At 43.9% G+C, this 23,823-nt stretch overlaps 1 protein-coding gene across 3 annotated transcripts in view; it reads right to left on the bottom strand.

The window, feature by feature from the left end:
- Window positions 1-23,823, bottom strand: part of LOC106587065 (LARGE xylosyl- and glucuronyltransferase 2) — a 287,326-nt gene that overhangs the window by 36,677 nt on the left and 226,826 nt on the right. For all 3 annotated transcript variants that reach the window (XM_014174962.2, XM_045708271.1, XM_014174961.2), the window contains one exon: window positions 12,022-12,132. The gene's annotated coding sequence lies outside the window, so the exon portion shown is untranslated. The remainder of the gene's footprint in view (window positions 1-12,021; window positions 12,133-23,823) is intronic.

The following is a 23,823-nucleotide window of genomic DNA, read 5'->3' as shown; positions in this document are numbered from 1 at the left end:
CTAAACCAAGCCAGTCAGATGTGGAAACAACTACAAACAACCACACACAAACAACTGGTAGCAGCACTAGCCGGTCTATACCATTACCAAAAAGAAAACACCCTGATGAAAGGACAGTGTTCCCTACAGCACTTTTACAGGCACCGGTTATAAGATTTTATATTGCAAATGAACATTTAGTGGAGTTCAACTGCTTTCACTGCTTTCCTCTCGTCTCCAATGCTCTTTCTCCTCTGGTTGCTTTGGGTAGAAGTTACCCATAGGCACAGTTATAGATCTAGGATCAGCTTACCTTCTGCCATCCCTCACCATTAGAGGAGACGCAGCCAGAACTGACCTTAGATCAGTGTCCAGGGTTGTTGGCTGAGGATCCAGTGGCTGTCAAACCAGATGACTAACGCAGGTTAACACCTCTTCTTATCTCCTAATTATGGGGTTAAGGGTCACCCTGGCGGGGCCTTGGCCAGTAGACCCATAGTCCCCCTACCCAAACACCAATACAGGGGGTCCAACATAAACAGGAGGGGGGTTCCCAGGGTTGGGTTTCTCCAGCACCATAAAAGGAGTGGGAAGGGGGAGAGAGAGAAGGGAGTTTACATGGTTTAGGTTTCCCTGGCTCCCAAAGGGTGTCCCATATAAATAGGTGGGTAGGAAACAGTGGAGAGAGAGAGAGACAGAGAGAGACAGAGACAGACAGAGAGAGACAGAGACAGACAGAGAGAGACAGAGAGACAGAGAGACAGAGCGACAGAGCGACAGAGATTGGGTTTCCATGGCACCTGTTGTGTTTCCCCTCCAAGAACATTCTGGAACGAGACCTGCGGGGATATCCACCCTGTCTTACCTCTCCATGCTTCCTAATAGAAACCCAGTAGCCCTATCTCAGTACAACTTGTCTGCTCTACCTTCCAAGGGAGACGTGGCAGGGAAGGCAGCTACAGTGTTAAAAACACAGGATAAACAAGCTGCCAGACAGCCAATCTCTTCTCCAAACTTTTGACTGGTACTGTATATGATGGAGTGCATACACCTTATGGACAGTATATGAATAGAACATGTGTGTACAGCAGTAGTTATATAGGATCAGCCTTGATTAGAATACAGTATATACTGTACATATGAAGTGGGTGAAGCAGTATGTTAACATTATTAAAGTGACCAGTCTCTAAGGTGCAGGGTTGAGTGCCGTGTGGTAGCCGACTAGTAACAGTGACTAAAGTCCAGGGCAGGGTATGGGGCAAAGGCCGGCTAGTTGGTAGAAAATGTCTGTAAAATATGTTGGTAGTATGAGGGCTATTGGAAAGAACATTGGCTACGCTATCTCTGCGTCTCGGTGCCTTCAAAAACAACAGCATCATTAACCTGTTGGGGCTAGGGGGCAGTATTTGCACGGCTGGATAAAAAAATGTACCCGATTTAATCTGGTTACTAATCCTACCCAGTAACTAGAATATGCATATACTTATTATATATGGATAGAAAACACCCTAAAGTTTCTAAAACTGTTTGAATGGTGTCTGTGAGTATAACAGAACTCATTTGGCAGGCAAAACCCTGAGACATTTTCTGACAGGAAGTGGATACCTGATGTGTTGTATTACCTTTAAACCTATGCCATTGAAAACCACAGGGGCTGAGGAATATTTTGGCACTTCCTATTGCTTCCACTAGATGTCACCAGCCTTTACAAAGTGTTTTGAGTCTTCTGGAGGGAGATCTGACCGAACAAGAGCCATGGAACGATGATGGCCCATTAGACACCTGGCGCGAGTTCATGTTGGGTACCCTCGTTCCAATACGTTATAAAAGAGAATGCATTCGTCCACCTTGAATATTATTCATGTTCTGGTTAAAAAAGGCCCTAATGATTTATGCTATACAACGTTTGACATGTTTGAACGAACGTAAATATATTTTTTCCCCTCGTTCATGAAGTGAAGTCCGGCGGGCTTAGATCATGTGCTAACAAGACGGAGATTTTTGGTTATAAATGATGAGCTTTTTTGAACAAAACTACATTCGTTATGGACCTGTGATACCTGGAAGTGACATCTGATGAAGAGAATCAAAGGTAATGGATTATTTACATAGTATTTTCGATTTTAGATCTCCCCAACATGGCGGCTAGTCTGTATCGCAACGTGTATTTTTCTGGGTGCAGTGCTCAGATTATTGCAAAGTGTGATTTCCCAGTAAGGTTATTTTTAAATCTGGCAAGTTGATTGCGTTCAAGAGATGTAAATCTATAATTCTTTAAATGACAATATAATATTTTACCAATGTTTTCTAATTTTAATTATTTAATTTGTGGTGCTGACTTGACTGCCGGTTATTGAAGGGAAACGATTTCCTGAACATCAACGCCACAGTAAAACGCTGTTTTTGGATATAAATATGAACTTGATAGAACTAAAAATGCATGCATTGTCTAACACAATGTCCTAGGAGTGTCATCTGTTGGAGATTGTAAAAGGTTAGTGCATCATTTTAGCTGATTTATGGTTTTGGTGACGCCTGTCTTTGAATTGGCACAACATTACACACAACTCTTGTAAATGTACTGTCCTAACATACTCTAAATTTATGCTTTCGCCGTAAAACCTTTTTGAAATCGTAAAACGTGGTTAGATTAAGGAGATGTTTATCTTTCAAAGGGTGTAAAATAGTTGTATGTTTGAAAAATTTGAATTTTGACATTTATTTGGATTCAAATTTGCCGCTCTTGAAATGCACCTGCTGTTGATGGAGTGCACCACGGGTGGGACGCTTCCCACCTAGCCCATAGAGGTTAACTTAGTAGTTAATCATCCAAAACTGGCCGGGGCTCAAATAATATAAATGAATCCCTAAAAACAGAGATCATGAAGGCAAAGAACATGTAATAATCAGGTAAAATCTCCATGTATGAGAAAAGGAGAGAGTAAACCATAAGGGTTTTCTCAGCTGAGAGCAATAGAGGAATAGAGCGGGAGAGAGCGAAAGCGCGAGAGAGAGCTGGAGAGAGGGGAAGAGAAAGAGAGATGGACGTGTGACAGTAGGCCTTATGGGAAAAGGGGGAGGAAAGAGGGACTGTTTATGGAGGGGAGAAGAGGAGATGAGAGGAGCGGAGTGCAGTGGGGAGAGGGATGATAAAGGACAGGGTAGAGTATATTTCCCCAGTGGAGCAGAAGCACAATTTCTTACCTTCCAAAGCAGAAGATGAGAGGCATTTATCTCTCTGAAAGAGTAGTGGATGAGAGGGGGAGGAGAGGAGGAGTGGATAAGATGGACAAGAGGAGGAGAGAAAGGGCCTTTAGAAGGGGAGAAGAGGAGAGGGAGGAGAATGGGTGGAGGTAGGTTTAGAGATGGAGAGAGGGGAGGGAGAAGTGTAACAGATGGAAAGAGGGGAAGAGAGGCAATGAGGACAGCAGAAGTGTAGAGAGGGGTGAGGAGGAGAGGAAGGGCTGAGGATGCTCACTTCAGCTCACTTCCATTATGAGCCTGTAATGAAATCACGTCTCCTGTCTTTCAATCTCTTCCCTAATTTTCCCTCTTTCAATATGAAGAGTTTATTTCCAAAATGCTATGTCAACCAATTGTTCACTGTGTTTTTTCATCAGAAATGATTGCTTATGGGTATGTTCATGTGTGTGTAAAATATGACAGCTTTCAGATTTCTATATTCATAGATTTTAGGTTAAAATGTGTTTTTTGAAAAACGCTATTGTCACATTCTGACCTTAGAATGAGGTCATTTTTCCATAGTAAATTGGTCAGGGTGTGACAGGGGGGTGTTTTTGTCTATGTATTTTGGGTTTTCTGTTTTCTAGGTGGGTTGTCTAGATTGTCGTTCTATGTTGTGGCCGGGTATGGTTTCCAATCAGAGGCAGGTGTTTTTCGTTGTCTCTGATTGGAAGCCATACTTAGGCAGCCTGTTTTTCATGGGGTTTTGTGGGTGGTTGTTTTCCGTTTTGTTGTTTGTACCTGACGGGACTGTTGGTCGTTTTGTTATTTTGCAAAGTGTTTTCATTAAAAGTAAATATGAGCACTTCACACGCCGCATTTTGGTCTCCTTTAGACGACCCTTATTACAGCTATATATCCATTGTTAAGCTGGAATGGAATGTTCAAATCCTGTATGTTTGACTGTGACATGTGGTTGTCTCAACTAACTATCTTAAGATGAATGCACTAACTGTAAGTCGCTCTAGTTAAAAACATCTACTAAATGACAACAATGTCAAATGTAAAGGTATTTACATACAGATCTCATATTACTGTATTGAATTTTTTTAGTTTTTATAATTGTATCATTTGTACAGTTCTTTATTAAAAACGTTGTTATTTACAATTCACTGTAAAACCTAGCAGTACTACTTATTTCTCTGAGAGTGAGGCGAATACTGTATATAGCATGATTATTTGTGTCTCCGAAATGAAACCATCAAAAATGATAGATTTTAAACAAATACATCTTTGTCATTGAACAACCCAATGCCATGATTATATAGTGAAAAAAACATGCCTGAACATGTACGTATATAGCGTTTTGGAAATAAACTCTTCATATAATCCCTGCCAGTCTAAACAACTGCCAGTCTAAATAAACACATCTTCATTGGATTATACCCAGTTACCATTTCTCCCTGTCAATAACTACTGGTGGACTCACACACAGAGCTATTTAAAACCCTCCACCCCACTGCCTCCCATCTCCATCCTGATATCACCCCCCGCCCCCCACCATCCCTAAAACGTATACACTGAGTGCAGAAAACATTAGGAACACCTGCTCTTTCCATGATATAGACTGACCAAGTGAATGGAAGAAGGTGCCAGGCGCACAGGTTTGAGTGTGTCAAGAACTGCAACGCCGCTGGGTTTTTCACGCTCAACCGTTTCCCATGTGTATCAAGAATGGTCCACAACACCCAAAAGACATCCAGCCAACTTGAACACAACTGTGGGAAGCATTGAAGTCAAACATGGGACAGCATCACTCTGGAAAGCTTTTGACTTCCTTGTAGAGTCCATGCCCCGATAAATTAAGGCTGTTCTGAGGGCAAAAAGGGGCGTGCAACTCAGTATTAGGAAGGTGTTCCTAATGTTTTGTACACTTAGTGTACCTATACACAACCCCCACCCCCAAAATGGGAATATCATAATTACCCCTCCCAGTCAGTAACTAATCTGCTGAGGAGAAGGTAGAACTGGATTCTCCAAGTTCAAAGTAGAGAAATATCTCATAGCCTATATGAGCAGCCATGGCCCCTGAGGCACTGCGTGGCACTGACCATAAGACACAGCACAGCAGGCTCAGATATATTATGAGATACTCTAACCTCCCTGTGTGCAAAGTGTAAAGTGTAAAGTCAGCACACCACCTGACCCTCTAAGCCCCGTGGCCAATCAGGCAGTGCTAAAGACAATAAGCTCCGTCCACTTTCAGTGGTCAGGGGTCAAGGGGTAGGGGTCAGGGCAGGGCAAGAGAGGTATTGTAGTAGAAACTCCTAACCCTGACCAGTCAGCTCTGTAATGATGTGTCTGGCTCCTGTGAAGGAGAGGACAGGTGGGATGCTGTGTGTGTGTGTGTGTGTGTGTGTGTGTGTGTGTGTGTGTGTGTGTGTGTGTGTGTAAGGTCTGTGTGAGCCTGTGAACCACATCAAATCCCCACCACCCATGTGCCAGTGTGTATGGTTATACTAAGCGCTCAAGTTTATTACGATCCAATGCTCTGACAGAGACCTTATGAGTCTCACTGGATATAGCCTGTCACACAGCACGACCAGGAGAGAATGTGTTTAACAAAGGATAAACACACGCACCCACACATGCATGCTCACTAGGGCTGTCCCCGACTAAAAAATATCTTGGTCAACCAAGAGTAGTCTGGTCTTTCGAACAATCATATAGTCAATTTTTTTTTTACTTGTTTTGTTTCCCATATATTGACACACCCTATGTGTTTTAATGAAATCAACTATATTCACTGAGCTTGTCTGACGCTTTAAGCACACTCTTTGATGAAATAATGAAGACACAAATGACTAGGGGGTGTCTGACTAGCAATTGATTTGATTGTGCCAGGCCAGGCTCAGACTTGCTGCACTGTGTTAAAAGAAAAGACAGCAAGTGACTGTATGACTAGCACCCGTTGTCTCTCTCTCCTCCCTGATGCAGCGACCACCACAGAACATCAAAGTCTTTATCGCACTGTCCGTGTTGATGAAGCTGCAACATAACTACCGACATTTCTGACTGAAAAGTTCTGTAACCCTCATTTGTATACGAAAAACATTCCCTATTCCTTCCCACCCTTGCTCTCTTTACGTGCCACATGTATGCATTGCATGCACATGACCAAAGACCTGTTCGCACGGGATTATTATTACTAAAGAGTGTTGATTTTGTAATTATTACTCCAGAATGTCCATTATTCCAGAGGACGATTCGAACGGGATTAGTTTATTCCAAACTGCCACCTGAAATTCTTATTTTTAAAATAAATGGACAGTTATGACGGAAGCCTTGATGTTTTTATTAGAGGCATGAAGATACAAGATTTCAACATGTCCAGGTGATAGGGCCACACTGATAACCCGAACTTGGTTCCCAAGTTTCTAAACCATACCAAACCATTTTTGGTATAGTGTCGCCACAATATTTGAATTGAGGAAGTGTGATCATAATCATTAGGATATTTTAGCGATCCGCAGTACGTCCTGCCCCCCAGCCTTCAGATGTGAGCTAAACAAGTGTTTTAAGGCTATGGATGAGAAAGTTAAGTCATCATTTCCAAACATTTATGTCAGTTTTGTGCCATCTCAGTGCTAGATGCGTCACCACAGACCTTGGTTCGATCCCGGGCTGTATCACACCCAGCCGTGATCGGGAGTCCCGTAAGGCGGCGCACAATTGGCCTAGCGTCGCCCAGTTAGGGGAGGGTTTGGCCGGGGTAGGCCGCCATGTACACTGCTCAAAAAAATAAAGGGAACACTTAAACAACACAATGTAACTCCAAGTCAATCACACTTCTGTGAAATCAAACTGTCCACTTAGGAAGCAACACTGATTGACAATACATTTCACATGCTGTTGTGCAAATGGAATAGACAACAGGTGGAAATTATAGGCAATTAGCAAGACACCCCCAATAAAGGAGTGGTTCTGCAGGTGGTAATCACAGACCACTTCTCAGTTCCTATGCTTCCTGGCTGATGTTTTGGTCACTTTTGAATGCTGGCAGTGCTTTCACTCTAGTGGTAGCATGAGACGGAGTCTACAACCCACACAAGTGGCTCAGGTAGTGCAGCTCATCCAGGATGGCACATCAATGCGAGCTGTGTCGCAAGAAGGTTTGCTGTGTCTGTCAGCGTAGTGTCCAGAGCATGGAGGCGCTACCAGGAGACAGGCCAGTACATCAGGAGACGTGGAGGAGGCCGTAGGAGGGCAACAACCCAGCAGCAGGACTGCTACCTCAGCCTTTGTGCAAGGAGGAGCAGGAGGAGCACTGCCAGAGCCCTGCAAAATGACCTCCAGCAGGCCACAAATGTGCATGTGTCTGCTCAAACGGTCAGAAACAGACTCCATGAGGGTGGTATGAGGGCCCGACGTCCACAGGTGGGGGTTGTGCTTACAGGCCAACACCGTGCAGGACGTTTGGCATTTGCCAGAGAACACCAAGATTGGCAAATTCGCCACTGGCGCCCTGTGCTCTTCACAGATGAAAGCAGGTTCACACTGAGCACATGTGACAGACGTGACAGAGTCTGGAGACGCCGTGGAGAACGTTCTGCTGCCTGCAACATCCTCCAGCATGACCGGTTTGGCGGTGGGTCAGTCATGGTGTGGGGTGGCATTTCTCTGGGGGGCCGCACAGCCCTCCATGTGCTCGCCAGAGGTAGCCTGACTGCCATTAGGTACCGAGATGAGATCCTCAGACCCCTTGTGAGACCATATGCTGGTGCGGTTGGCCCTGGGTTCCTCCTAATGCAAGACAATGCTAGACCTCATGTGGCTGGAGTGTGTCAGCAGTTCCTGCAAGAGGAAGGCATTGATGCTATGGACTGGCCCGCCCGTTCCCCAGACCTGAATCCAATTGAGCACATCAGGGACATCATGTCTCGCTCCATCCACCAACACCACGTTGCACCAGACTGTCCAGGAGTTGGCGGATGCTTTAGTCCAGGTCTGGGAGGAGATCCCTCAGGGGACCATCCGCCACCTCATCAGGAGCATGCCCAGGCGTTGTAGGGAGTTCATACAGGCACGTGGAGGCCACACACACTACTGAGCCTCATTTTGACTTGTTTTAAGGACATTACATCAAAGTTGGATCAGCCTGTAGTTTGGTTTTCCACTTTAATTTTGAGTGTGACTCCAAATCCAGACCTCCATGGGTTGATAAATTGGATTTCCATAGATCATTTTTATGTGATTTTGTTGTCAGCACATTCAACTATGTAAAGAAAAAAGTATTTAATAAGATTATTTCATTCATTCAGATCTAGGATGTGTTATTTTAGTGTTCCCTTTATTTTTTTGAGCAGTGTAAATAAGAATTTGTTCCTAACTGACTTGCCTTGTTAAATAAAGGTTAAATTAAATTACATTTTACAATTTTAAAGCATGCTGCTCTGTGATAACAGCAAGGGTTGCATTAAATAGGCAAAATATTTTTTACTGATGCATTTGGCAATATTCATTTAATTCATATGCACAAAACATTCAACAAAAGCTTTCACTGTGAAAGTTGATAGGCCACATGTAGGCCCTCCATTTACACTACCGTTCAACAGTTAGGGGTCACTCAGAAATGTCCTTATTTTTGAAAGAAAAGCAAATTTTTGGTCCATTAAAATAACATCGAATTGATCAGATATACAGTGTAGATAATGTTAATGTTGTAAATGACTATTGTAGCTGGAAACGGCAGATCTTTTATGAATATCTACATAGGCGTACAGAGGCCCACTATCAGCAACCATCACTCCTGTGTTCCAATGGCATGTTGTGTTAGCTAATCCAAGTTTATTATTTTAAAAGGCTAATTGATCATTTGAAAACCCTTTTGCAATTATGTTAGCACAGCTGAAAACTGATGTCCTGATTGAAGAAGCAATAAAACTGGCCTTCTTTAGACTAGTTGAGCATCAGCATTTGTGGGTTCGATTACAGCCTCAAAATGGCCAGCAACAAATAACTTTCTTCTGAAACTCGTCAGTCTATTCTTGTTCTGAGAAATTAAGGCTATTCCATGCAAGAAATTGCCAAGAAACTGAAGATCTCATACAACGGTGTGTACTACTCCATTCACAGAACAGCGCAAACTGGCTCTAACCAGAATAGAAAGAGGAGTGGGAGGCCCCGTGCACAACTGAGCAAGAGGACAAGTACATTAGAGTGTCTAGTTTTAGAAACAGATGCCTCACAAGTCCTCAAATGGCAGCTTCATTAAATAGTACCCGCAAAACACCAGTCTCAACGTCAACAGTGAAGAGGCGACTCCGGGATGCTGGCCTTCTAGGCAGAGTTCCTCTGTCCAGTGTCTGTGTTATTTTGCCCATCTAAATCTTTTCTTTTTATTAGCCAGCCTGAGATTTGTATTTTTCTTTGCAACTCTGCCTAGAAGGCTAGCATCCCGGAGTCGCCTCTTCACTGTTGATGTTGAGACTGGTGTTTTGTGGGTACTATTTAATGAAGCTGCCAGTTGAGGACTTGGGAGGCGTCTGTTTCTCAAACTAAACACTCTAATGTACTTGTCCTCTTGCTCAGTTGTGCAGAGAATGTGAAAAATAAAATAAAAAGTAACACAATAAGATTACATAACAATAACGAGGCTATATACAGGGGGTACCTGTACCGAGTCAATGTGAGGGGGTACAGGCTAGTTGAGGTAATGTGTACATGTAGGTAGGGGTAATGCCAGATAGGCCGAAAATTATTTAAGAAAAACCTCAATGTAGCCTATAAGTTGCACATGAATGATACATTTATTGTTTTTTCTTTTTTCAACCTGCCTTTCATCCACACAACATTTCATGACCCTAAATGTGCCTGCCCCGTGGATATAACTGCGGGGACTGCGGGTTGTGAGTCAACCCGCGCATCACTCACACACACAAACAAACTTACCCACACATCACCACATCTGGCTGTGAATATAGATTGTGTTTTAAATGTTTAATGAGGACAAATCTAAAGCCAAGCCATTTGCAGCAATGTTAAGTGTGCATGGATCAAAGCAATGGAGGCCAGGCAGACAGCAGGCTGACAGATGGGGGATAACAACACAGATATCAGCAGAAAGACCCAGTCTAGCGCTGCTGCGCCGAGGCTGATTGAACCACACTATACGAAGCTTCGCAGGGTACAGTTAGAAACACGCATAGACACAGGCATGCAGGCACACACCCTTCCACATTCATACAACCTGACTTATCTTCCCTGCAACTTGCAGGGTGTGTGACTGTGTATGTGTGTGTGTGTGTATGTATCACCAATGCAGAGATCCAGTAACAGGATTACCACTACTGAGACGTATGTTTAAAATCAGACATGCTGTGGTAATAACTAGTTCATATCAATGGCTCTGGGTTTTACATTCATGACTTTGGTGTGCATCACTGTACATTACTTTGAGCAATGACCTAACACACACACACACATTTTTATTTATTTTATTTTATTTCACCTTTATTTAACCAGGTAGGCAAGTTGAGAACAAGTTCTCATTTACAATTGTGACCTGGCCAAGATAAAGCAAAGCAGTTCGACACATACAACAACACAGTCAATAATACAGTAGAAAAATAAGTCTATATACAATGTGAGCAAATGAGGTGAGATGAGGGAGGTAAAGGCCATGGTGGCAAAGTAAATACAATATAGCAAGTAAAACACTGGTAGTAAAACACTGGAATGGTAGATTTGCAGTGGAAGAAAGTGCAAAGTAGAAATAGAAATAATGGGGCGCAAAGGAGCAAAATAAACAAAATAAATAAATACAGTAGGGGAAGAGGTAGTTGTATGGGCTAAATTATAGATGGGCTATGTACAGGTGCAGTGATCTGTGAGCTGCTCTGACAGCTGGTGCTTAAAGCTAGTGAGGGAGATAAGTGTTTCCAGTTTCAGAGATTTTTGTAGTTCGTTCCAGTCATTGGCAGCAGAGAACTGGAAGGAGAGACGGCCAAAGGAGGAATTGGCTTTGGGGGTGACCAGAGAGATATACCTGCTGGAGCATGTGCTACAGGTGGGTGCTGCTATGGTGACCAGTGAGCGGAGATAAGGGGGGACTTTACCTAGCAGGGTCTTGAAGATGACCTGGAGCCAGTGGGTTTGGCGACGAGTATGAAGCGAGGGCCAGCCAACGAGAGCGTACAGGTCGCAGTGGTGGGTAGTATATGGGGCTTTGGTGACAAAATGGATGGCACTGTAATAGACTGCATCCAGTTTATTGAGTAGGGTATTGGAGGCTATTTTGTAAATGACATAGCCGAAGTCGAGGATCGGTAGTATGGTCAGTTTTTACGAGGGTATGTTTGGCAGCATGAGTGAAGGATACTTTGTTGAGAAATAGGAAGCCAATTCTAGATTTAACTTTGGATTGGAGATGTTTGATGTGAGTCTGGAAGGAGAGCTTACAGTCTAACCAGACACCTAGGTATTTGTAGTTGTCCACATATTCTAAGTCAGAACCGTCCACAGTAGTGATGCTGGACGGGCAGGCAGGTGCAGGCAGCGATCGGATGAAGAGCATGCATTTAGTTTTACTTTTATTTAAGAGCAGTTGGAGGGCACGAAAGGAGAGTTGTATGGCATTGAAGCTCATCTGGAGGGTTGTTAACACAGTGTCCAAAGAAGGGCCAGAATTATACAGAATGGTGTCGTCTGCATAGAGGTGGATCAGAGACTCACCAGCAGCAAGAGCGACATCATGCACGTTACAGACAATGATACATGCACTTACACACTCACACAAACAGCAAAGTTGCCAATGACCTCCAGATACTTGAAAGCTAAGAATTCCCATTGTTTACTCACCAGGTTCACTATCTGAAATTCCGTCGATGGGAAAAGCAACCTCTCAGTAGTAGGAGACCTCACCGGTCAGCCTGGAAAGAGGGTAATACAAGAGGGAAATCCTCCCTCAACCTGGAAAGAAACAGGGAAACAGTGAGCATTACAGCTGAAGATAAATAACATAAAATCGTGCTCAGGGATTTGGATAACAAATAGCATACAAGTTGATCAAAAGTACAATAAACAAACAGGAGTTTGTTTAATCAATCAATCATAGTCAAATCAAATCAAATTTATTTATATAGCCCTTTGTACATCAGCTGATATCTCAAAGTGCTGTACAGAAACCCAGCCTAAAACCCCAAACAGCAAGCAATGCATGTGAAAGAAGCACGGTGGCTAGGAAAAACTCCCTAGGAAAAACTCCCTAGAAAGGCCAAAAACCTAGGAAGAAACCTAGAGAGGAACCAGGCTTTGAGGGGTGGCCAGTCCTCTTCTGGCTGTGCAGGGTGGATATTATAACAGAACATGGTCAAGATGTTAAAATGTTCATAAATGACCAGCATGGTCAAATAATAATAATCATAGTAGTTGTCGAGGGTGCAACAAGCATGTCCGGTGAACAGGTCAGGGTTCCATAGCCGCAGGCAGAACAGTTGAAACTGGAGCAGCAGCACGGCCAGGTGGACTGGGGACAGCAAGGAGTCATCATACCAGGTAGTCCTGAGGCATGGTCCTAGGGCTCAGGTCCTCCGAGAGAAAGACAGAAAGAGAGAATTAGAGAGAGCATATTTAAATTCATACAGGACACCGGATAAGACAAGAGAAATACTCCAGATGTAACAGACTGACCCTAGCCCCCCGACACATAAACTACTGCAGCATAAATACTGGAGGCTGAGACAGGAGGGATCAGAAGACACTGTGGCCCCATCCGATGATACCCCCGGACAGGGCCAAACAGGCAGGATATAACCCCACCCACTTTGCCAAAGCACAGCCCCTACACCACTAGAGGGATGTCTCCAACCACCAACTTACCGTCCTAAGACAAGGCCGAGTATAGCCCACAACGATCTCCGCCATGGCACAACCCAAGGGGGGGCGCCAACCCAGACAGGAAGACCACGTCAGTGACTCAACCCACTCAAGTGACGCACCCCTCCCATGGACGGCATGGAAGAACACCAGTAAGCCAGTGACTCAGCCCCTGTAAAAGGGTTAGAGGCAGAGAATCCCAGTGGAAAGAGGGGAACCGGCAAGGCAGAGACAGCAAGGGCGGTTCGTTGCTCCAGCCTTTCCGTTCACCTAAACACTCCTGGGCCAGACTATACTTAATCATAGGACCTACTGAAGAGATAAGTCTTCAGTAAAGACTTAAAGGTTGAGACTGAGTCTGCGTCTCTCACATTGGTAGGCAGACCATTCCATAAAAATGGAGCTCTATAGGAGAAAGCCCTACCTCCAGCCGTTTGCTTAGAAATTCTAGGGACAATTAGGAGGCCTGCGTCTTGTGACTGTAGCGTACGTGTAGGTATGTACGGCAGGACCAAATCGGAAAGATAGGTAGGAGCAAGCCCATGTAATGCTTTGTAGGTTAGCAGTAAAACCTTGAAATCAGCCCTTGTCTTAACAGGAAGCCAGTGTAGGGAGGCTAGCACTGGAGTAATATGATCAAATTTGTTGGTTCTAGTCAGGATTCTAGCAGCCGTATTTAGCACTAACTGAAGTTTGTTTAGTGCTTTATCTGGGTAGCCGGAAAGTAGAGCATTGCAGTAGTCCAGCCTAGAAGTAACAAAAGCATGGATTAATTTTTCTGCGTCATTTTTGGACAGAAAGTTTCTGATTTTTGCAATGTTACGTAGATGGAAAAAAGCTGTCCTTGAAACAGTCTTGATATGTTCTTCAAAAGAGAGATCAGGGTCCAGAGTAACGCCGAGGTCCTTCACAGTTTTATTTGAGACGACTGTACAACCATCCAGATTAATTGTCAGATTCAACAGAAGATCTCTTTGTTTCTTGGGACCTAGAACAAGCATCTCTTTATGTCTGAATCACAGGCTTCTAGCGAGGGCAATTTTGGGGCTTCACCATGTTTCATTGAAATGTACAGCTGTGTGTCGTCCGCATAGCAGTGAAATTTAACATTATGTTTTCGAATGACATCCCCAAGAGGTAAAATATATAGTGAAAACAATAGTGGTCCTAAAACGGAACCTTGAGGAACACCGAAATGTACAATTGATTTGTCAGAGGACAAACCATTCACAGAGACAAACTGATATCTTTCCGACAGATAAGATTTAAACCAGGCCAGAACTTGTCCATGTAGACCAATTTGGGTTTCCAATCTCTCCAAAGGAATGTGGTGATCGATGGTATCAAAAGCGGCACTAAGATCTAGGAGCACGAGGACAGATGCAGAGCCTCGGTCTGACGTCATTAAAAGGTCATTTACCACCTTCACAAGTGCAGTCTCAGTGCTATGATGGGGTCTAAAACCAGACTGAAGCGTTTCGTATACATTGTTTGTCTTCAGGAAGGCAGTGAGTTGCTGTGCAACAGCTTTTTCTAAAGTTTTTGAGAGGAATGGAAGATTCGATATAGGCCGATAGTTTTTTATAATTTCTGGGTCAAGATTCGGCTTTTTCAAGAGAGGCTTTATTACTGCCACTTTTAGTGAGCTTGGTACACATCCGGTGGATAGAGAGCCGTTTATTATGTTCAACATAGGAGGGCCAAGCACAGGAAGCAGCTCTTTCAGTAGTTTAGTTGGAATAGGGTCCAGTATGCAGCTTGAGGGTTTGGAGGCCATTATTATTTTCATCATTGTGTCAAGAGATATAGTACTAAAACACTTTAGTATCTCACTTGATCCTAGGTCCTGGCAGAATTGTGTAGACTCAGGACAATGGAGCTTTGGAGGAATACCCAGATTTAAAGAGGAGTCCGTAATTTGCTTTCTAATGATCATGATCTTTTCCTCAAAGAAGTTCATACATTTATTACTGCTGAAGTGAAAGCCATCCTCCATTTGCGAAGGCTGCTTTTTAGTTAGCTTTGCGACAGTATCAAAAATAAATTTCGGATTGTTCTTATTTTCCTCAATTAAGTTGGAAAAATAGGATGATCGAGCAGCAGTGAGGGCTCTTCGATACTGCACGGCACTGTCTTTCCAAGCTAGTCGGAAGACTTCCAGTTTGGTGTGGCGCCATTTCCGTTCCAATTTTCTGGAAGCTTGCTTCAGAGCTCGTGTATTTTCTGTATACCAGGGATCTAGTTTCTTATGACAGATGTTTTTAATTTTTAGGGGTGCAACTGCATCTAGGGTATTGCGCAAGGTTAAATTGAGTTTCTCGGTTAGGTGGTTAACTGATTTTTGTCCTCTGACGTCCTTGGGTAGGCAGAGGGAGTCTGGAAGGGCATCAAGGAATCTTTGGGTTGTCTGAGAATTTATAGCACGACTTTTAATGCTCCTTGGTTGGGGTCTGAGCAGATTATTTGTTGCGATTGCAAACGCAATAAAATGGTGGTCCGATAATCCAGGATTATGAGGAAAAACATTAAGATCCACAACATTTATTCCATGGGACAAAACTAGGTCCAGAGTATGACTGTGGCAGTGAGTAGGTCCAGAGACATGTTGGACAAAACCCACTGAGTCGATGATGGCTCCGAAAGCCTTTTGGAGTGGGTCTGTGGACTTTTCCATGTGAAATTGTGTTTGAAGATTGCGTTTGCATCGTCTGTGGACCTATTGGGGCAGTAAGCAAATTGGAGTGGGTCTAGGGTGTCAGGTAGGGTGGAGGTGATATGATCCTTGACTAGTCTCTCAAAGCACTTCATGATGACGGAGGTGAGTGCTATGGGGCGATAGTCATTTAGCTCAGTTACCTTAGCTTTCTTGGGAACTGGAACAATGGTGGCCCTCTTGATGCATGTGGGAATAGCAGACTGGGATAAGGATTGATTGAATATGTCTGTAAACACACCAGCCAGCTGGTCTGCGCATGCCGTCTGGGCCGGCAGCCTTGCGAGGGTTAACACATTTAAATGCTTTACTCACGTTGGCTGCGGTGAAGGAGAGCCTGCAGGATTTGGTATCGGGCCATTTCGTTGGCACTGTATTGACCTCAAAGCATGCAAAGAAGTTGTTTAGTTTGTCTGGGAGCAGGATATTGTGGTCCGCGACGGGGCTGGTTTTCTTTTTGTAGTCCGTGATTGACTGTAGACCCTGCCACATACCTCTCGTGTCTGAACCGTTGAGTTGCGACTCTACTTTGTCTCTATACTGACGCTTAGCTTGTTTGATTGCCTTGCGGAGGGAATAGCTACACTGTTTGTATTCAGTCATGTTACTGGTTGCCTTGCCCTGATTAAAAGCAGTGGTTTGCGCTTTCAGTTTTGCACGAATGCTGCCATCAATCCACAGTTTCTGGTTGGGTCAGGTTTTAATAGTTGCTGTGTGTACAACATCACCGATACGCTTGCTAATAAACTCGCTCACCGAATCAGCGTATTCATCAATGTTGTTATCCGACGCTATGCGGAACATATCCCAGTCCACGTGATCGAAGCAATCTTGAAGCGTGTAATCAGATTGGTCGGACCAGCGTTGAACAGACCTGAGCATGGGCGATTCCTGTTTTAGTTTCTGTCTATAGGCTGGGGAGCAACAAATTGGAGTCGTGGTCAGATTTTCCGAAAGGAGGACGGGGCAGGGCTTTGTATGCGTTGCGGAAGTTTGAGTAACAATGGTCCAGGATTTTTTCCGCCCGGGTAGCGCATTCGATATGCTGATCAAATTTAGGGAGTCTAGTTTTCAGATTAGTTTTGTTAAAATCCCCAGCTACAATGAATGCAGCCTCAGGATATGTGGTTTCCAGTTTACATAGAGTCCAATGAAGTTCATTCAGGGCCATCGATGTGTCTGCTTGGGATGGGGGGGGGGGATATATACGGCTGTGATTATAATCGAAGAGAATTCTCTTGGTAGATAATGCGGTCAACATTTGATTGTGGAATTCTAGGTCAGGTGAGCAAAAGGACTTGAGTTCCTGTATGTTTGTATGATCACACCACGTCTCGTTAATCATAAGGCATACCCCCCCGCCCTTCTACTTACCAGAGAGATGTTTGTTTGTTTCTGTCGGCGTGAAGTGTGAAGAAACCAGGTGGCTGTACCGACTCCGATAGCGTGTCTCGAGTGAGCCACGTTTCTGTGAAACAAAGAACGTTACAATCTCTGATGTCTCTCTGGAAGGCAAACCTTGCTCGGATTACGTCTACCTTGTTGTCAAGAGACCGGACATTGGCGAGTAGTAAACTCGGGAGCGGTGCGCGATGTGCTCGTCTACGGAGCCTGACTAGAAGACCGGTTCTTCTGCCCCTCCTGCGGCGCCGTTGTTTTGGGTCGCCGGCTGGGATCCAATCCATTGTCCTGGGTGGTGGTCCAAACAGAGGATCCGCTTCGGGAAAGTCAAATTCCTGGTCGTAATGTTGGTAAGTTGACGTTGCTATTATATCCAATAGTTCCTCCCGGCTATAAAACTTAAGATTTCCTGGGGTAACAATGTAAGTAATAATACATAAAAAAACAAAATACTGCATAGTTTCCTGAGAACGCGAAGCGAGGCGGCCATCTCTGTCGGCGCCGGATAAAGACAATCAGTGAGAGTGAATGAGAGTTCATTACAGACTTTGAGAGTGACTAAGTCACATGGTACTACATTATAAGAGACAGAGGGAGGCTGAAAACACTGGGGTATTTTAAGATGGAAGCAAGAGCAAAGAGAGTAAGTAACAGAACAAGTGTATTATGTCCTTCGCCCATCCTTCTCTCCTTGCTGTGTTTCCAGATGGCCATCTCCTTCTTAGAGAGAATAGAGGACGTGACCTCTGTCAAAAGCTCAAGAAATGTCTGCCTTTGGGCCCTGGGAGTAGACACATACTCACCTACACAACAGTCTCCATATTAGACACTGACAGCAGGGGCCTGAGGCATTAAAGTTACACACTGAGCCTCACACAGTCATGCACGCATGCAATCAAGCACACGCATGCACACCCACACACACTCTCAGATCCACATTGGGTCTCTGTCTATTCTTCTCTTCCCGTTGACTATTAATAGCTGGAGTATTGCCATTGTTTGTCTGTTAACAGCAGCCCAGTATGGTAACAGCCCACTGATGGTGACATGACTGGGCCAGCTCTAAAGCTCTATACGACCAGGGGAGGAGGAAAACCTACTATACCCCAAACAGTCACACTGTCTGGGGGAGAGGAGGGGTGAAGTGAGATGAAAGAAGAGGAGGGGAGGGAGGGGTGAAGGGAGAGATGGTCATAGGTAGGGAGGGAAGGCCAGTGTTTCTTTACGTATTACACAGATAAAACACTCAGGGAGATAGTAGAGACAGCACTACCCTCTAATCAAGCAATCCAGTCAATCAGTCTGACACTCTGACTCATCATCAATCAAGCAGGGTCTGGGCTGTACATATGGACACGAGCCAATTAGAGACACTAATCAGAGAAAAAAAGTGAGTAAGAAGGAGAAACAGAGAGCGAGTGAGAGAGAGAGAGAGGGAGGGAGAAAAGGAGGAAGAGAGAACAAGGGGAAGACGGGGGCAGAGTGAGAAAGAAGAGTAAGCAGAGGGAAAGGGAAAGGGAAATGGAGAGGGGTTAGAAAGAGAAAATGGGAGATGTAGAGCGAGAGTGGTGGCTCCAACAAGGCACAGCTGATAGTATTAAAATAGACATTACTTATTTTTATTTAAAAAGATGATGACTTCTTACTGCTAGCAGCAAAAACTGAAAAAATGACATTGCTGTTTAGAATTATATTACTTCCTTGTGCGCAAAGAGAGCTTGGATGTCATCACGATAAGTTAACAGGGCAAAGATAAGGATAGGGGGAAAAAAGTACGTTTCCAATATACTTTACAAATCCAGAATAAAACTTGTCAAATGAGGGTTATAGTTTGGCCAAGTTTGAGAGCAGTGAGTGAGTTTGGTGTGTAGGCCTATTGAGTGGGTGTAGAGAGCGACCTGTGTGAGATGAGTATTTTGTATGAGAAAGATACTGTACTGTATAGCCAAATGACCCTCATTAAAAGGGCATGCGTGCATGTGTGTGTCTGTATCCCTCGAAACATTCCATGCATGACTAGTCAAAACACACACACACTGCCCTTAAGAACAATCCAATTATAACCTAACGGGATATTGTTCTCTCTTCAGGAACGACCGCAGAGATAATGAAGGTAATGTAGAACAGTAATCTCTCTCTGCTCCATTACACTCATGGCCCCCAAAGTAGCACAGTGCTACATTAGCTTAGCATACAGAGCACAGCCGCCACTTTAGCTTAGCGCACATCACATCTCCCACTGTCAATGCAGTTAGCAGTGAGTGACGCAACAACACCCACACCAGTGTGCTAGCAATCTAGGGTTGCAACATTGGGCTTCCCAGAATAGGGCTCTACCGCCTGGTGAGCACTAAAGCTATTCTGGGAGATTGTTGAATACCTGGATGAAGTTGAAGAGGATTTTCATGATGAGCTCGGTCCAACTTGACAACCCTATAAAACTACATTCAACACATCGTCACCGATCCACCCCGCTCTCTGGAGATGGTGTCAAGTGTGAATCAATGCTAGCCTCTGAACGCACCACTAAGGGTACAGCAGCAGACAAAAGGCTAGGACACACACACGAGCGCAAGTACACATGCGCAGACAGACACACACACATACAAACACACACATTGGAGTTTGGTGTAGATGGCGATAACATGTGTGATTCTCACCAAACTGACGGTCAGGGTATCAGATGGTGTTCCTGTTGGTCACACACAAACACTACGATGTGAACATGTATTCAAAGAACCTGGACTTTCTCTTTTACTTGAGTAATTTTCAATTAAGGTATGACAATTGGGTACTTTTTCTACCACTGCATGTTTCCTTCTCCCTCCACCTGTTTTTCCCCCTTTCTTTTATCTTTTTAGTGTGCGTCCCAGCACAAACAAGCACAAGCAATTTACTTTTACTTCCTTTCACCTACACCAGTGAGTGAGTGACTGAGTGTGTGTGTTTGTCTGTTCTCTTCAGGCCCTCCCCTGAAACAAGGCAAATATTTTTTTATAATTTAACCAAAACAGACAGTCATAGTGGGCAGAACAAGCAAGGAGGTGGGCATAGCCAAGCACGAGCTAGCGAGATCTTATAGGTGCGTTCTAGTACATTTGCATATTTCCTTTAGGGAACGCTTACTCCGAATTGCGTGTGAGCAATAACTCAATTCGCCTTTGCACTCTTTCAAAACTACGCAAACAAACAAAAAAGTTTGCCAAAGGGTAAAGTTTACAAAACTTACACCACTCCGTTCGTAACATATTCCAGTTTTGGGAACAGAAAACTGTATTGAGATGAAACGTTTCACTGATGACAAAATCTGCAGAATGTCGGCCAAAATCCATCTTGTTCCATCATCTCCCACTGCCGGCCACTGGGCTTCCTCTCACTACCATGGTAGTGAGAGGAAATGCCAAGCGGAGGCTTCACATTTATACATCCGGTGAAATATCATTGTTCTATTTGTGACCGAAGTTGTAATCGGCCTGTAGCTGGCGTAGAGAGTCAGGCGCAGGACAGCAGATATGAGTAATCAACGTATTTACTCAAGTAATCACAAATACAAACACAATATACCGAGCCCACAATAACGGACCGTATACAAGACAAACAATTACTCACAAACAAACATGGGGGAACAGAGGGTTAAATAATGAACAAGTAATTGGGGGATTGAAACCTGGTGTGTAAGACAAAGACAAAACAAATGGAAAATGAAAAGTGGATCGGCGATGGCTAGAAGGCCGGTGACGTCGACCGCCGAACGCCGCCCGAACAAGGAGAGGGACCGACTTCGGCGGAAGTCGTGACAGAAGTATAATGTAAACAAGCAGTATAACACACAGGAAGAGCTTTTACCATGTAATAACCATGAATACCAGTAACTTGTAGTCTGGTTAGAAGTAGGTGAGAGGCCTTATCTGTTCACTGCACTACCAGACACCCACAACATACCCCAGTCACACATGGGCTTACCTTGCTATAGCCATATAAATATAGACCACATACACAGAAGGAACAGAGGCAGAGAAGTGTAGAAGCGGATGAGTGTACCTACCACACACTATCGCCATGACTATACCCACACATGCATGCAAGTCTTTTAGACCAGGTTAAAAGTGCATATGAAACCAATCACATCATCAATATTAACACTAACCATAGAGAGAGAGCTGGTTCTGGGGCTCTGTTCACAAATACAAACAGACCCCACAGAACACCAAGACAGCAACACAATTACACCAAACCAAATCATGAGAAAACAAAAAGATACTTGTCATTGGAAATAATTATTTAAAAAAAACAGAGCAAACTAGAATGCTATTTGGCCCTAAACAGAGAGTAAACATTGGCAGAATACCTGACCACTGTGACTGACCCAAAATTAAGGAAAGCTTTGACTATGTAAAGACTCAGTAAGCATTGCTATTGAGAGAGCATAGCATAGCCTTGCTACTGGCTCTCAAGAGAAGACAGGCTATGTGCACACTGCCCACAAAAAGAGGTGTAAACTGAGCTGCGCTTCCTAACCTCCTGCCAAATGTATGACCATATTAGAGAGACATATTTCTTTCAGATCTTTTGAAAACAAATCAAATTCTGATAAACTCACATATCTATTGGGTGAAATACCACAGTGTGCCATCACAACAGCAACATTTGTGATGTATGTTTGAAACCTGACAGTGTTTTTATATACTTTTATTTTATTTTGGCTCCTGCAGCTCTGTTGGGCTTAGTTGCTGTGAGCACTGCTGTCTGTCCCGGGATACTGCCTGATTCCGCATAGGGGGAATCTACTGGCGAATCCACGCTCGCCTACTTTTTATTTTTCTTCCACCCCATTTGCCGGATGCCGCTCTGGCCTGGTGGAAGTTTTACTGCCGTGTCGGCTCTCAACAGCCGACTGGCCGGTGCTCAGCAGGGTTCCATCCCCGATTGGGTCTCCCCCTTCCCTGGAGAAGGAGCTGTTCTCGACCCAACCAACCAGCCATGGAGGTATGTCACAAGCCTTGGAAGTCTAAGAAAGCATCCTTTGGCAACGGAGGTCTCCATGCAGATGTTGAACCCAGATCTGACATCGACCAGAAACAGCTTTGCCGCCCTAGGTCCAGAGGTTCCGGCGCCTTCTTCCATGGGGGCTTCCCATTCAAGATCGGATCCGGAGGTACCTGCGTCTTTGTCCTCGGTTCTGTCTCCCTCTCCAGTGGCTTCAACCTCGGGTTCAGATCCTCGGAGCTCCCACCCTCATCAGACCTTTAGGCTACCTGAGACACAGGCCCATTCAACATCACCAGCTGTCATCATAGGCAGCTCTATGGTAGAGAAACAGCTCAGTTCCAAAGGCAAAAATCCTGTGTTACCCAGGAGCACGAGTACAGGATATCACAAGGCTGCTTCTGACTGTTCAATGACAGATGTCGGGAGCTGACACTATCGTAGTCCATGTGGGGTCAAACAACAGCAGGAGGGCTAGCTCTGAACATTTGAAAAAGGATTTTAAATAAGTGATTTTAGCATTCAAAGTATCCAGTAACCAGTGCCTGCAACCTGGTTCAGGTTGTCAGTCAACCTACCAGGGTAGTTGGTAACAGCACAGGAATGAAATCATCAACATGTATTGATCCCATCTTTACTAATGCTGCAGAAATTTGCTTTAAAGCAGTATTCAAATATATAGGATGTAGTGATCACAATATAATAGCCATATCTAGGAAAATCAAAGATCCAAAGGCTGGGCCTAATATAGTGAGTGTATCAGAGGTCATATAATAATTTTTGTGTTGATTCATATGTTGATGATGTCAAAAATATTTGCTGGTCTGTGGTGTGTAATGAGGAGCAACCAGATGCTGCACTTGACACATTTATGAAATTGCTTATTCCAGTTACTAATAAGCATGTACCCATTAAGAAAATCACAGTAAAAACTGTTAAATCCCCTCGGATTGATGAGGAATTGAAAAATTGTGTGGTTGAGAGAGATGAGGCAAAAGGTATGGCAAGTAAGACTGGTAGCCCAACTGATTGGCAAACATATTGCAAATTAGGAAATCATGTGAATAAACTAAATAAAAATAAAATAAACTATACTATGAAACAAAGATAAATTATATAAAGAATGATAGTAAAAAGCTTTGGGGCACTAAAATTACATTTTTGGGAAAAAAGCCAACTTGGATCCATCATTTATTGAATCAGATGGCTCATTCATCACAAAGCTCGCTGATATTGCCAACTACTTTAATTAATTTTCCATTGGCAAAATAAGAAAACCTAGGGATGACATGCCAGCAACAAATGCTGACATTACACATCCAAGTATATCGGATCAAATTATGAAAGACAAGAATATTGCTTTTGAATTCTGTATGTGGAAGTGTGTGGAAGAGGTGAAACAATTATTGTTGTCTATCAACAACAACAAGCCACCAGGGTCTGACAATCTGGATGGAAAATTACTGAGGATAATAGCAGACAATATTGCCACATCTTCAATTTAAGCCTACTAGAAAGTGTGTGCCCTCAGGTCTGGAGGGAGGATAAAGTCATTCCGCTACCCAAGAATAGTAAAGCCCCCTTTACTGGCTCAAATAGCCGACCAATCAGCCTGTTACCAACCTTTAGTAAACTTCTGGACAAAAATGGTGTTTGACCAGATACTATGCTAGTTCAAGGTAAAC

This window comes from Salmo salar, chromosome ssa26 (assembly GCF_905237065.1).
Source record: "Salmo salar chromosome ssa26, Ssal_v3.1, whole genome shotgun sequence".
Taxonomy (NCBI): domain Eukaryota; kingdom Metazoa; phylum Chordata; class Actinopteri; order Salmoniformes; family Salmonidae; genus Salmo; species Salmo salar.
Note: the sequence above shows the minus strand (reverse complement) of the source record. Positions and strands in the feature narration are given on the sequence as shown.